General features: G+C 36.6%; 1 pseudogene; it reads left to right on the top strand.

The window, feature by feature from the left end:
• Window positions 1-10,845: 10,845 nt before the first annotated feature.
• On the top strand, window positions 10,846-14,315 carry LOC145003049 (7-deoxyloganetin glucosyltransferase pseudogene; annotated as a pseudogene).
• Window positions 14,316-15,376: the final 1,061 nt, after the last annotated feature.

Genomic DNA, 15,376 nt, shown 5'->3' with positions numbered 1-15,376 from the left:
CCCGGATTTTCACCATCTCTAACACATGCATTGTGTTATGGTGAGAATCTACAAACCACAAGGGGAGAATAAAGATTTCTAGCCATGGAAAGGCATAGAATCCGAAAAGTAGAGAAGACTAAGAAGAAAAGAGGTTTAACCATGAAATTTCGTGAGTTTAGAGAGAGAGAGAGGAAGAGAGTGAAGTGTGTGAAGAGAGTGAAGTGAGAAGAGTGAAGAAAGAAGAGGTGGAGTGAGGGAATAAGTTTAATCATTGAGTTTTGGGGAAGAGAGAGTGCATGGGGAGAGGGGATGGCCAGATTTTTTGAGTGGGTTAGGCCTCCTCTCTCCTAATTTAAATTTTATAAAATTATCTCCTTTATTTTTTTATAAAAACACTAACTTTTATAAAAGTGCTTAATAAGCAAATTTGATTTATTTAAAAATCTTGTTTTCAACAATTAAATTATGATTAATACTTGATAATTTAATTTCTATTTCATTGGTATAATCCATAATTTGATTAATAAAATTTGATATTAGGAAGTTTATAGCCAAATTTTATAAGGTTTTTAAGCCTTATAATTTATAACTTTGGATTTTTCGCTCTTTAGGGTTTTTGGAATATTGTTTGATATTCAACAACATGTTGAAGTATAATTAGAATGTTTTAATTTATTTTTAGGCTTTTATACCCTATTTCAATTATAACAAAGCTTGAAGCTTTATTCTAATTATAGTATTGGCATTTCCTATTGTAGCTAAGCAACTTACTAGAATTGTAAGTATCAAGTATATTAGTCCTAGACCTTAGTTGGATCCTAGTTTATGCAAGATTTTTGACCTAATTTATACTACTAGGTCATGGCATGTTGTGCATGAATGGTTATTATAAAGATGCATGAGTCCAAGAATGACCTGAATTGACAGTTGTCACAGTATCCTCCACTTAAAAAGAATTTCGTCCCGAAATTCATTCTATGTCATCGCTTGTCATCGCAAGGGAAAAGTTGCGGATACTTTTCCTTTATGAAGTCCTCGCGCTCCCAGGTGTACTCCGGCCCGCGTTTTGAGTTCCATCGAACTTTCACAATCGGGATCTTACTCCGCTTAAGTTGTTTTACCTCCCTGTCAAGGATTTCTATCGGTTCCTCAACGAAGCTCAGCTTATCATTGATCTTAATTTCCTCCATGGGTACTATCAATGTTTCGTCAGCCAGACATTTCTTAAGGTTGGAGACGTGGAATGTGTCGTGAATGGCGCTTAACTCTTGGGGCAATTGGAGTTTATACGCTACTGGACCAATCCTTTCAAGGATTTCAAAGGGTCCAACATATCTCGGGCTTAGTTTTCCTTTCTTACCAAAACGCACAAGCCCTTTCCAAGGCGACACTTTTAAAAGTACCTTGTCTCCTACTTGGAATTCTAATGGTTTTCGACGATTATCCGCATAACTTTTCTGACGATCTCTAGCAGCTTTAAGCTTATCCTTGATGATAGCAATCTTGTAGGATGTTTCCTGGATAAGTTCGACTCTAGTCAACTGTCTGTCTCCGATTTCTGTCCAGCATAAGGGCGAACGACACTTGCGTCCATACAATGCTTCATATGGAGCACATTGGATACTCGTGTGGTAACTGTTATTGTAGGAAAACTCAATTAGGGGTAAATGAGTATCCCAATTTCCTTTGATCTCAATGACACACGCTCGTAGCATGTCTTCCAATGTTTGTATTGTTCTCTCTGTTTGCCCATCTGTCTGAGGGTGGTAAGCTGTGCTCAAATCTATCTTGGTTCCTAGTGCCCCCTGTAACATCCACCAAAATCGAGATGTAAAACAACTATCTCTATCAGAAATGATAGATAAGGGTACACCATGTAGAGAAACAATTTTGTCGATGTAGATTTGGGCCAATTTTTCCATCTTGAAATCTTCTCGAATGGGGAGAAAGTGTGCAGATTTCGTCAGTCGATCCACTATGACCCAAATTGAGTCATGACCTTTAGCAGTTCTAGGATGTTTGGTAACAAAGTCCATAGATATTTGCTCCCATTTCCATTGGGGAATTTCAGGTTGTTGTAACAAGCCAGATGGTTTTTGATGTTCAGATTTGACTACTGAGCATGTCAAACACTTCCCAACGTACAAGGCAATATCCTTTTTCATTCCAGGCCACCAATAGTACTCTTTAAGATCCTTGTACATCTTATATGCTCCAGGGTGGATGGAGTATTTAGATCGATGAGACTCCTCTAGTACCATGTCTCTCAGGTTGTTAACCCTTGGAATCCAGACCCTGTCTTTAAAATAACGAACTCCATCAGGTTTGGTTTCAAATCTTTCTTCCAAACCATGTAAAGTTTCGCCTGGAAGATTTTTCTTGCATAACGCTTTCTCCTGGGCATTAATGATTTGAGATTTCAAGCTTGTCTGAATTACCATTCCCAAAGCTCTCACATGGGAAGGTTTCACTCTTTCTTTCCTACTAAGAGCGTCGGCTACTACGTTAGCCTTCCCTGGGTGATATCGTATCTCACAATCATAGTCACTAAACAACTCTACCCATCTTCTCTGCCGCATGTTTAACATTTTCTGATCCAGGATATGCTGAAGGCTTTTGTGATCGGTATAAATGGTGCACTTGGTTCCGTACAAATAATGCCTCCATATCTTAAGGGCGAAAACTATTGCTCCTAGTTCTAGATCATGGTGGTATAATTCTTCTCGTGCGGTTTGAGTTGTCTGGAAGCATATGCAATGACCTTATCTTTTTGCATTAGCACACATCCTAATCCTTGATGAGACGCATCACAATACACCACAAAGTTCTCTAATCCTTCTGGTAAAGCCAGAATTGGTGCATTGCACAGCTTGTTTTTTCAGGATTTGAAACGCCTCTTCGTGTTTCTCTTCCCAGAGAAATTTTCTATCCTTTTGGGTCAAAGATGTTAATGGTTGAGCAATCCTAGAGAAATTCTCAATGAAGCGTCTGTAGTACCCAGCTAATCCTAGGAATTGTCGTATTTCTGTCGGGGTTTTGGGGGCCTCCCATTTCTTGGTTGCCTCTATCTTAGCTGGATCTACATGGATTCCTCTTTCACCGATCACATGACCAAGAAAATGTACTTCCCGAATCCAAAATTCACACTTAGTGAACTTGGCATACAATTTATGTTCCTTCAACAGCTCCAACACTAGCTTTAGATCTCTCTTGTGATCTTCTTTGGTCCGCGAGTAAACAAGTATGTCATCGATAAATACAATTACAAACCTGTCTAGGTATGGTCTACAGACCCTATTCATCAAATCCATGAATACAGCGGGTGCGTTCGTTAGTCCAAAAGGCATGACTAAGAACTCATAATGTCCATAACGGGTTCTAAATGCTGTTTTGTGAATGTCCTCTTCGTGAATTCTTAGCTGATGATACCCTAACCGAAGGTCGATTTTTGAGAAGTAGGAAGCGCCCTGCAACTGATCGAACAAGTCATCTATTCTAGGGAGGGGATATCGATTCTTGATTGTCAACTTGTTCAATTCTCTGTAATCAATGCACATTCGGAACGAACCATCTTTCTTTTTGACGAATAACACTGGGGCTCCCCAAGGTGAAGAACTTGGTAGAATAAACCCTTTGTCTAGAAGTTCTTGAAGTTGTCCGGATAGTTCTTGCATCTCGGATGGTGCAAGGCGATATGGTGCTTTTGCTACCGCTGCCGCTCCGGGAATTAAGTCTATCCGAAATTCGACCTGTCTATAAGGGGGTAGACCGGGCAATTCCTCCGGAAATACTTCGGGATAGTTTTGAACCACTGGAATCTCCTTGAGTTGCTTAGCTTCAGGTTCTCTTTCTAGCACGTGGGCCATGAATGCAATACAATTCTTCTTCAGGTACTTGTGAACCTTCACGCTTGATACTATGTTTAAACTTCTTCCTGGCTTTTCACCGTGTATGATAAGGGTTTCTCCATTAGGGAGAGGCACTCTGATGACTTTCTCATAACAACCAATGTCTGCTCTATTTTTGGATAACCAATCCATCCCTACTATCACATCAAAACTACCTAGCTCTATAGGAATTAGGTCAATGCTAAAGAGTTTATCAGCTAAATTCAAAGTACAACCAAGAATTATATCACTAGCCCTAATTTCATACCCATCAGCAAGTTCAATAGCATAAGCATTCCTCATCTTTACCGATTTCAAGCCAATTAACGGTCTAAATGCTAAAGAAAGAAAACTCCTATCTGCTCCCGCATCGAATATTACTGATGCAAAATGGTTGTTCAGGAGGAACGTACCTGTTATCACTTCGGGGTTCTAACGAGCTTCTTCTGCACCAATCACAAAGGCTACACCTCTTGGCCGTCTAACTTGATTTCCTTGGAAGTTTTGCCTGGCTTGGCCTTGTCCATTGTTACCAGGTCCATTGTTCAGTTTAGGACATGCTCTACGGAGATGTTAATTACTCCCGCACTCGTAACATGTCCTTTTTCCCTCCTTATTCACCTTACAATACTTCGAGTAATGGCCTGTTTGCTTACAGTTTTGGCACACCGGGCAAGCTCCCTTGTGATGGAAGTTACACTTATTGCACTTTGAATGGTAGTTGGGTTTGCTGAGGTAACCATTCCCCGAATCTCTGGTGCCAGACCCCAGATGTAACGATCTATCCGTTTCTCCTCAGGAGTAACCATGTGAGGTACTAGTTTTGCTAGTTCATGAAATCGGACTGTGTACTTCTCTATTTGTGTTCCAACCATATAATGGTTCCAGAGTTCAGATTCAAGCTTCTAAAGTTCATCCTTGGGACAATACTCCTCTATCAGCAGCACTAGCAGTGTCAGTAGCCTCAATCAAAAGCTAAAACAGGATTTCCATCCCTGTCATCACTTCATTCAATACCTCCTGTTGCTCGGCTATTACAGCGAGGCTGTGGTGCAGATCTGCTGCCATCAAATACATCCTCCAGGTCTCCTCCGGGGTCATACCTAGCTGCCTGACAGGTATCCCTATGACTCGTTGTGGTGGCGGTGCTCTCGGTCCTGCAACGCTGGGTCCTGCTCCGCTAGGTCCTGCCGTGCCATGTCATGTTGTGCTGGCGGGTATCCTTCCTGGAATGGGAACACTCTTCCTCGCCGTCCTCCGAATGCGAAGTCCATAGAGCGGTGGCTGTGGCAACACCGATGTCGGTGATGCCTCGTGTCGTTGACTCGGGGCGTTGTCATTGCTGATCTCCACCGAGTTCCCAGTATCTTCCGTATCCTCTGATGGGTCTTCTTCTACCGAGGCGGGGGGATTACGTCGAGGGATAACAGTGACGTAGCCGGATTCATCGGCTGAGGCGGTAGCGTGGGAAGATGACGATGTTGACATAGTGGACTGTGACATAGTTTCAATGAGACATGAAATAAATGACAATGCATGCCTATAATATGCAATGCTTACACACACCAAAATTAACCTTTTGAAATTTTGAAATAAAGTTTTCTCAAATATTTTTGTTGAACATATTCCCATTATAATTAGCTCAAGCTTTGTATAAATCTTTTCTTAATTAAACATAGGTGATCAGGCTATGTTTAATCAAGGTCCAATAATACAACTCCCAACCTAATTATACTAGTAATATGTTTGATGTAAAAAGAATTTCTTTGTAAGTTTTAGCTATAGGTTGTGTTTCCTTAAAGAAAACCCGATGTTCTCTATAACTTTAGCTCTGATACCACTTCTGTCACACCCCGCTAAAGCGGAAACGCAAGGTATGACAGCGATAACGGTTTCAATGCAAAACATAAAGATACATCACCATAGCAGTATTTAAAAGTTTACAACCCATAGCTTCAAAAGAAACAAAATACAAGTTTTTCAAAATAACATTGTTCAAAATATAGCTTCATAATAGCTTCAACACGATGCAGCATGCTCTATGATGATGAATCTTTACATCCACTTACTAATTACTTCCTGAAAAAGCATGTAAAACAAGCGTCAACTATGAAAATAGTTGGTGAGTATCACAAGTTTATAAAAATCGAGCGTACAATAAGGCTTTTCGTAAATACAAGTACATTGCTTCAATGATAAACAAGTTGATTGCTATTAATGAATACAAGTTTATTGCTATAACGAGAAACGAGTTTGTATGTGTATGAGCAAACAATGAGTCTCAACCAAACCTATGACTGAAGCCCTATCGAGATCTATGCTTATCGTTCCATAGATGAATATGATATCATGCACTCCAGCGATTCGGGCGAGTGAGGAGTTGTCAATTCCTAATAGCGCTATCCATAACGACCATTGGCTCAAAGAGTTAATGGTTAGAGATAAGGGAAGGGTCTTAGTACGATAAGTTCTCATGTTCCATGTTGCATAGACATACATAAAGAAACATAGCAATACAATAGCAATCATGTTTGATACAATTCAATTTAAATACAACATGCAAACAGTAGTTTTTCTGGAAATGCTTTTCCACCCCAAAACATAAAAACCGAAAATAGGGGAGTGCGTGAATACTCACAATATGCTAAATATAGCAACCAAGTTTATACGAGTTAAATAAATACAACGGATATAAATAGTTTAGGACATGCTTTTCCACCCCAAAAGAGAAAAACTGAAAATAGGGGAGTACGTGAATACTCACAATATGCTAAATATAGCAACCAAGTTTATACGAGTTAAGTAAATACAACGGATATAAATAGTTTAGGACATGCTTTTCCACCCCAAAACATAAAAACTGAAAATAGGGGAGTACGTGAATACTCACGATGTTTTGTGTAGACACAAGCGGTACTTCGAGATGCACCAACGTCTTACTACCGGGATCCTACGACATCAAACACACGCACTAGTGAGTTTCCATGTCGATATCTAATGCTAATATACTAAACTCTACATATAGGGAAATGCCAATTTATGTTTTAGTATTGGATTTTATATCAATTAGTTACACTTTTTCTGAAGTAATGAAATTCTATATATCGAACGATTAATTACAACCTTGGAATATAAACTTTCCAAATTTTTAAGTCCTTATTACAACATAAATTCACGAAAATAGCATTCGAGGGATAAAAATTCTAAAACTTTTTATTTAAGTGTTATTACACAATACTAAGCTGGGAAAATTATAAAAATGGATTTTCAAGCTGTTTAATTATATTTTATGATTTTTGAGCATTTATTTCAATAAAAATTGAAATAAATAGAAAACAGTTTCCAAAATTACCCAAACTTTTTATTTAATTGTTATTATACATAAATAGGCTGGTAAAAATATAAAAGATATTTTTCAGTGGTATTTCTATTTTTCCTTGCTTTATTCCTTTAAATAGTCATTAATTAAAGAAATAATATTAAACAGTAACAATTTTCAGTGGTATTTCCTTGAAATTATTTTCTGGAGTCACCCATCACAGGTAAGGTATGCGAAAATTGTTAGATACAATTTTCACATCCTATAAAGTGGTTTTGTAATTTATCATGTCCTAAATAAAAGAAAATTAGAAATCATATGAAACAGTAACAAAAATTACTGAAATTTGGTGAGGGGTCATTATTCCCCATAAGGATCATCCATGAATTTATTTAGGATTTATTGACCTCAGGAAGTATTTTATATGATTTATGCCCTTGGTTTTAGCAATAATTCTAATAAATCAAAGAAATAACAAAAGCTCTTGAAATTTTCCAGATTATCTCATGCATGCAAGGGCTTTCAAAAGGAAAAATGTAAAAAAATGTATTCAGAAGAGAAATGAGGGTAATGATTCCAAACAATTTAAGAAAAGTTGCATGCAATAATGCATGAAGTGTAAATGTGGCTGAAGTTCATGAATTTGTGTAGCCCATTCAGTGAGGTTTTAAGCCACGAAATTTCAACCATGATTCACTAGATATGTTAAGTTTCTAAGGTATTTTTTCTCAGATTTATGGTTGGGTTTAAGGCCATTGTTTAAGCAAGATAAAAATAGTGATCACAGAAAAAGAGCTGTATGCGCAACCTTTTTGTAAAATCTGCTAAAAATCGGATATTTAATATTTTACAGTGAGACCAGTTGGGTTTGAAAGTTAACTCGTGGAACTAACCAATACAAAAAGAATATCATGATTTGGTTAAGAAATGACTGAGTTATGACTGTTCAAAGTCGAACAAAGTAATCTGGCAGATTGCATGTTTGCTTGTGTGCATTATTAGGGTATTTCAACAAGAACATCATGCATGTCTTTGGTAAGGCCCGATTTCTAACACATGCATGGAATGAATGAGCATCCAAGATGTACTAGAAATGGTTTAAATGCTTTTGTTCATGCATGAACACAAAAGAAATGGAGAAGAACATGAAATATTAGGTTTTGATGTCACATGATCATATGTGCATCTTTTCCACTCCTTGCATGGGTTTGATCCCGGATTTTCACCATATCTAACACATGCATTGTGTTATGGTGAGAATCTACAAACCACAAGGGGAGAATAAAGATTTCTAGCCATGGAAAGTCATAGAATCCGAAAAGTAAAGAAGACTAAGAAGAAAAGAGGTTTAACCATGAAACTATGGAAGAAGATGTTGTTGTTTACCTTGGTTTTGACCTTGAGAGAAGTAAGAACACTTCAAGGGCTTCACAATCTCGAAATTTTGCAGAGAAATGAGAGAAATTTCGTGAGTTTAGAGAGAGAGAGGAAGAGAGTGAAGTGTGTGAAGAGAGTGAAGTGAGAAGAGTGAAGAAAGAAGAGGTGGAGTGAGGGAATAAGTTTAATCATTGAGTTTTGGGGAAGAGAGAGTGCATGGGGAGAGGGGATGGCGAGATTTTTTGAGTGGGTTAGGCCTCCTCTCTCCTAATTCAAATTTTATAAAATTATCTCCTTTATTTTTTTTATAAAAACACTAACTTTTATAAAAGTGCTTAATAAGCAAATTTGATTTATTTAAAAATCTTGTTTTCAACAATTAAATTATGATTAATACTTGATAATTTAATTTCTATTTCATTGGTATAATCCATAATTTGATTAATAAAATTTGATATTAGGAAGTTTATAGCCAAATTTTATAAGGTTTTTAAGCTTTATAATTTATAACTTTGGATTTTTGGCTCTTTAGGGTTTTTGGAATATTGTTTGATATTCAACAACATGTTGAAGTATAATTAGAATGTTTTAATTTATTTTTAGGCTTTTATACCCTATTTCAATTATAACAAAGCTTGAAGCTTTATTCTAATTATAGTATTGGCATTTCCTATTGTAGCTAAGCAACTTACTAGAATTGTAAGTATCAAGTATATTAGTCCTAGACCTTAGTTGGATCCTAGTTTATGCAAGATTTTTGACCTAATTTATACTACTAGGTCATGGCATGTTGTGCATGAATGGTTATTATAAAGATGCATGAGTCCAAGAATGACCTGAATTGGCAGTTGTCACAGTTGCGTACGGTACACAAATCATATATAGCTTAGATCCGATAGGCCTTTGAATATGTGATACTACTCTATATCCACATCCCAATGACGAAAAGGAAGTAGAGCGAAACCACACATTCTTAGCCTAAGGGATCCTTATTATATATAACCTTGGGAGTATACCCTCTGTAATTGTAGGTATATCAATAAGGATCTTTTTAGTTCTTCACACAAGGTTATCTATGGCTCCTAAAATACCCCTATGGTATTTTAAATTTCTTGTTTGGTTCTTAACTTCCGAATATGATTCTGGGATTAATGTGAGTCTTTTAGTATTCCAAAATACTCCCATAGTATTTTAAACTTTATGTTTGGCTCTATCATTCCTAGTTGGTAAGTTTCAGACCTGTTGCAACACCACTATCACTCCCAAGCACACATTCATCGCATCTCGAATAAACGTAGTTGATCAGGTTACATTTATTCTAGCTTACGATTACATAACTTCCCAGGTTTGACGGTAATGCTCAACATCCGAAGACTTTATTATTGTTCTTCTTGTGATACTTGTGTTCAAGTGTTTAGATTCTGGATGTTCTTATACTTTTGTAAAATATGGTTATATTTTAAAGTATAATTCTTGGTCAGAGTGTTTTATCCCTATGTATTTATAGGTTGTATATCTTTTATGAAATGATATACTTAGCTTACTATAAACAATGCTCTGATACCAATCTGTCGCACCCCAAAACCGGAACGTCGGAAACGTTCTGGGGTGGATGACGTCATGTCAAGTATCACAACATATGCAGTATAATAATCAAAGTACAACAACCATTGCATTAATAGTAATAGTTTTACATGGTTTACAGTACATAGAAACTTCAAAGTAATACAAGTAATAATATAGCTGCAGCTTGGTAATAAACTGTCTTCATCAAAAGCTCCAGCGATGTACCTATCTATTGCTGACCAGAGAATACAAGTTATTTGAAAAACGAGTATCAACATTTTTACAAATGCTGGTGAGTTCATAAGTATTTAGTGTCATTTTATCCAAATAACGTTATATAAGTAGTAAATTTAGAGTATACATCGAATTAGAATCCTTTCCAGAAAATCCTATATTTTCTAATTTAAAAGCAGTCTTCTACCAAGACTGGACGGAATTATGTTGTAAAAAGTGATTTTTCCCTTAACACTATCATTATCAAAATAGGGTATTGATTGTAAAGAAAGTAGGAGAATATCAGGGAAAACAACATATGCCTCAGCAGTGAAGACTGCTGACTAAGGCAAAACAAATCATAGACTCCAGGAGAGTATCGAATGAACGACGCACCTAACTCAGTCTAACTAGAGGAGACACAGACCCCAGACAGTATCAAATGAAAGATACGTCTAGCAAGGTCTAAAAACAGTGAACACAGACCCCAAACAGTATCAAATGAATGGTACGTCTAGCAACGTCCAAATACAGTGAATACAGTGTTAAAACCCGTTACCTTAAGGCCATGAATTATAAGGTAATCCCGAGATACTCGTAACCATACTGGTAAACACTAGAGAACTTGACGCCCTGCAAGCTTTGGTATGAATATGACATTTGTCACTCTTTAGCTTGGTAGGGCGAACTAGCCTTCCTCATTCCTTTAAACATTATTTATATAACTTATACAAGCACATGCATACATTTAACTAAGTAGAAGCATTTAACGAAGTTTAAGTGTTTAACGAAGTAGAAGTGTTTTACAAAGTACAAGTGCTAACAAGTAGAAGCGTATCGTGAAGTATAAGCGTATCGTGAAGTATAAGTGAATTGTGAAGTCGAAGTGTATTGTGAAGTAGTAGTATACCGTGAAGTATAAGCGTATCGTGAAGTATAAGCATATCGTGAAGTATAAGTGAATCATGAAGTAGAAGTGTCTTTTGAAGTAGTGGTGTATCGTGAAGTATAAGCGTATCGTGAAGTAGAAGCGTATCATGAAATATAAGCGTATCGTGAAGTATAAGTGAATCGTGAAGTAGAAGTGTATCGTGAAGTATAAGCGTAGCGTGAAGTATAAGTGAATCATGAAGTAGAAGTGTATCGTGAAGTATAAGCGTATCATGAAGTAAAAGTGTTAACAAAATAGTAGCATTTAACTAAGTAGGAGCATTAACTAAGTAGAAGTATAACAAAGCAGTAGTATTTAACAAAGTAGGAGTATAAAAACATGTAAGAAAACTTTCATGAAATCTTTGGAAAACCTTTATACTTTAAGAAAATCATTCACAAACACATTTGATTGTAACCTTGATAAAGTAGAGAAAACCTTTATTTAAAATGCTGTTGTAACAGAGTTTGAAATAAAACATACAACATGAGAGGCAATTTGAGAAAAGCTTTGAACACATAAAAGACGTTTTAGAAAACCATTTACAGTATCATACTTGGTAAAACAGTTGACAGTGTGATGAATCCTTGTGCATGCGGGTTATAAATCACATGTGATTGATATGATAACTGACATGTTTAACTTGTATTCCCCCCTAAAATCATGTAAAAACATTTAATAGGTTAATTCAGGGGTATGAACTCACCTGTTGTAAGCGGATCGAACGAAAGTGCCGGTTAGGTGCTCGGTGTCAAGTAATGACTGGAACACACTTAGTGACCTATAAACATATGATGACATATTTTTACACACAATTAGTAAATAAAATACTAATTAAACACGTATAAGCATCCTAAGATGCGGAAAACACTTTGGTCAAGTGCTAGGAGTGTCCCGGGTAACATCTAAAGTTGTGTATGACCCAGATTGGGAGTTTACTCTTCAAGAGTAAACTCTTTATAGATTTTATGGCCCTAAGACCTTATCCCCATGAGTTTATAGCCGTAAACTCATGGATGGTGTGTTCTTTGGTGCATTAAGGTCTTTTAACACTTGGTGAACTAGGCCAGGTTGAATTCTAGGGCTTATAAAGGGTTTAAGGCTTCAAAATGGGCCATTTAAGGAGTTTACAGCCTATGAATACTCCTTGAGGAGTTTATGACCATAAACACATGAGTTTACGGTAGTAAGCTCATGTTGGTCCATTTCTTTTGTTGTTTGGTGGTTCTAACTCATGCATGTAAGGTTCTAGTCACTTTTAGGAACTTAGGAAGGTGTTTGGGGCACTTGAACACCTTGGAAAGGTGTTTACGGTCCAAGGAGATGTTCTTGGGGAGTTTAATACCTTAAACATATGAGTTTATAGTAGTAAAATCATGTTGTCCATGAATCCTATGTTTTGGTGGTTGTAGGTTAAGCATACAAAGTTCTAGGTCTAATTCCAAGCCATATAAAGTCTTAAGGGCACTTTAACACCCTTTGGGGGTGTTTATGGTCTAAGGATGGGTGTTTACGGTCTAAGAACCTTCTTCGACCGTAAACTCAAGTGTGACATGTTTTTGTATGCTTTGGTGCACCAAACGAAGGATTACAAGGCTCTAAGCACCCATGGAAGCTTTTGGAAGTGTTTGAGGGGTGGTTTAACACCTTAAAAGGTTTTTAAGGCCCATGAACATGGGTTTATGGTCAAAGAACATTCTTAGACCATAAACTCATGTTTACTCCCCATTTGGTCCGATTTTGGTGTTCTAAGTCCCTTCAGGTAAGCCTCTAAGCCATTGTTAAGCATAAGAAGTGGTTTGGAAGGGTTTTTGAGCATTAAAACCCCATTATGAGTGTTTACGGTCCATGAAGATGTTCTTGGATTGTATACTCATGTTCTTGAGGGTTTCGGGTTTTAAGTCACGAATTTGGAAGCTAGATAAGTTAGATAACAAGCTAGGAAGGTTAACTTACCGATTTGAAGCTCGTAGGGGCGATTTTTGACCAAAACCTGTTTGTAGAGAGAGAAAGTAGAGAGAGAGAGAGAGAGAGTCTTAGGTTGGAAAAGGATTCTAAGGAGTGTCCACCCACCCTTATATAGGGCTTTGGTGTTGTACCCGGTATACGACTACCCGATACTTATGTTTAACGAGGTTTAAAATTTTACCCGGTTAAATGGCCGTAAATAAAAATAAACTTGTTCAAATTAAATGGAAAGATAATTTTAGTGTATTTATTTTCGCTTGACGAATATTAATTAAAATATTCCAACGGGTTTAAATCCGGTGAAAAATATTTTCGGGATAAATTAGACTAATTTTTGACGTAATAGAATTCGACATTAATTTCGACGTTAAAACTAACGGAAATTTTTGGGTTGTCACAGAAGACAACACCTGTTTGAAATGGTTAGAATCTAAACCAAAATCATCGGTTATTTATGTGAATTTTGGTAGCACAACAGTGATGTCACATCAATATCTGCTTGAGTTCTGATGGGGACTTGCAAAGAGAAATTGTCCGTTCTTATGGATAATACGTCCAGATCTTGTGGATGGGAAATCTGCCATGCTTCCACCAGAGTTTTTGGGAGAGATAAGCAATAGAGGGTTGTTGGCTAGTTGGTGCCCACAAGAACAAGTTCTAAATCACCCATCAATTGGAGGGTTTTTAACACATAGTGGATGGAATTCAACAATTAAAAGTATTTCCAGTGGAGTCCCAATGATTTGTTGGCCGTTTTTTGCTGACCAACTAACCATTTGCTGGTCATGTTGCAACAAGTGGGAGATTGGCATGGAGCTTGACAGTGATGTAAAGAGAGAAGAAGTTTCCAAGCTAGTCATTGAGTTGATGAATGGAGACAAAGGGAAAGACATGAGGAAGAATGCAATTGACTTGAAGAAAAAGGCCGAAAAAGCATGTACCTCTCCTTCTGGTTCATCCATTGTTAATTTGGGGAAAGTGATTGACCATCTACTACAAGGATCTCCAAATAGTTTTTATCTGTTTAGGATGCGTGTGAGTTTATGATTATATTCTGCTAGGTGCCATTTGTTTGCTCAAAAACATCGATGTTGTGTTTCTGATGTAATTTCGTTCTCTTGCCTTAATTAATCTGAAAGATGAAAACATTAGAGTCCTTACTGTTGATGTGAGTTTGATGTAATATCATTCTCCTGCATCAACAATCCATTGAACTCTAGAATTTGATGGATTGTCATATCATCTAATATCTACACAACTTCACTTTTACCACCAACACATTAAACATCTCTTCAATCATAATAGTCACTAATTTATTCAATCATAATAATCAATAATATATTCTATATATTGAACGTTTAAACATTTATTTAATCTTACTCACCATCTTCAACTTGCAATGTGGATCTCCTAAGCAGAGGAGTTGATTTTAATGATGTATAACTAAATAGTGTCAAGATTTGGTTTGATCTTGACCATATTGATTATGCGTACAAAAAAACTTGTAAGCATGGACGAATGTAATAAATAGCAAAGCTAAAGACACTACTAGAAAATATGCCTTCAATGACATACGAACTATGACGCACACTGATTTTTTTACATACAAAACACTATGTCATAGAAAAATGTCTTATTTTAAGAAATATAAAGGATTTACGACATTTATAAATGTATGTCATCTTTGCTATCATAAAATTAAATAAAATGAAACGCATACGATACTTCTTTTTTTGTCTGTAATATTAAATTAATTACCTTATCGTCTTTTAATTCCCATTTGTACAGTGTCTTCTAAGATTCCTTAATTGGTTAACTCTTGAATCTATTCAAGGTCAATTGTGCTCCCACTCTCCTTTTTGCATATGAGCTCTCTCTCACGAAACACTCCTCTTTGTGCTACAAAGACCAGGTTCTTACTAGTCCTTTAGAACAAATATCTAAAGGAATTTTGTAGGTAACCAATGAAAAATAAATTTTACTTCTAGATTCTAACTTGTCATGAGTCTCTCATCTAACGAAAGCTTCACAACCCTAGACTATAATATGTTCTAACGGGGGAACTTTCCTTGTCGACATTTCGTGAGGTGTTTTGGCAACCATTTTAGTAGGGACAATATTGAGGATGTGGGA

Source organism: Lactuca saligna, chromosome 6 (genome assembly GCF_052625555.1).
Source record: "Lactuca saligna cultivar CGN05327 chromosome 6, ASM5262555v1, whole genome shotgun sequence".
Taxonomy (NCBI): Eukaryota; Viridiplantae; Streptophyta; class Magnoliopsida; order Asterales; family Asteraceae; genus Lactuca; species Lactuca saligna.
The sequence above is the reverse complement of the archived record's forward strand: the minus strand, read 5'-3'. Positions and strand labels throughout refer to the sequence as shown.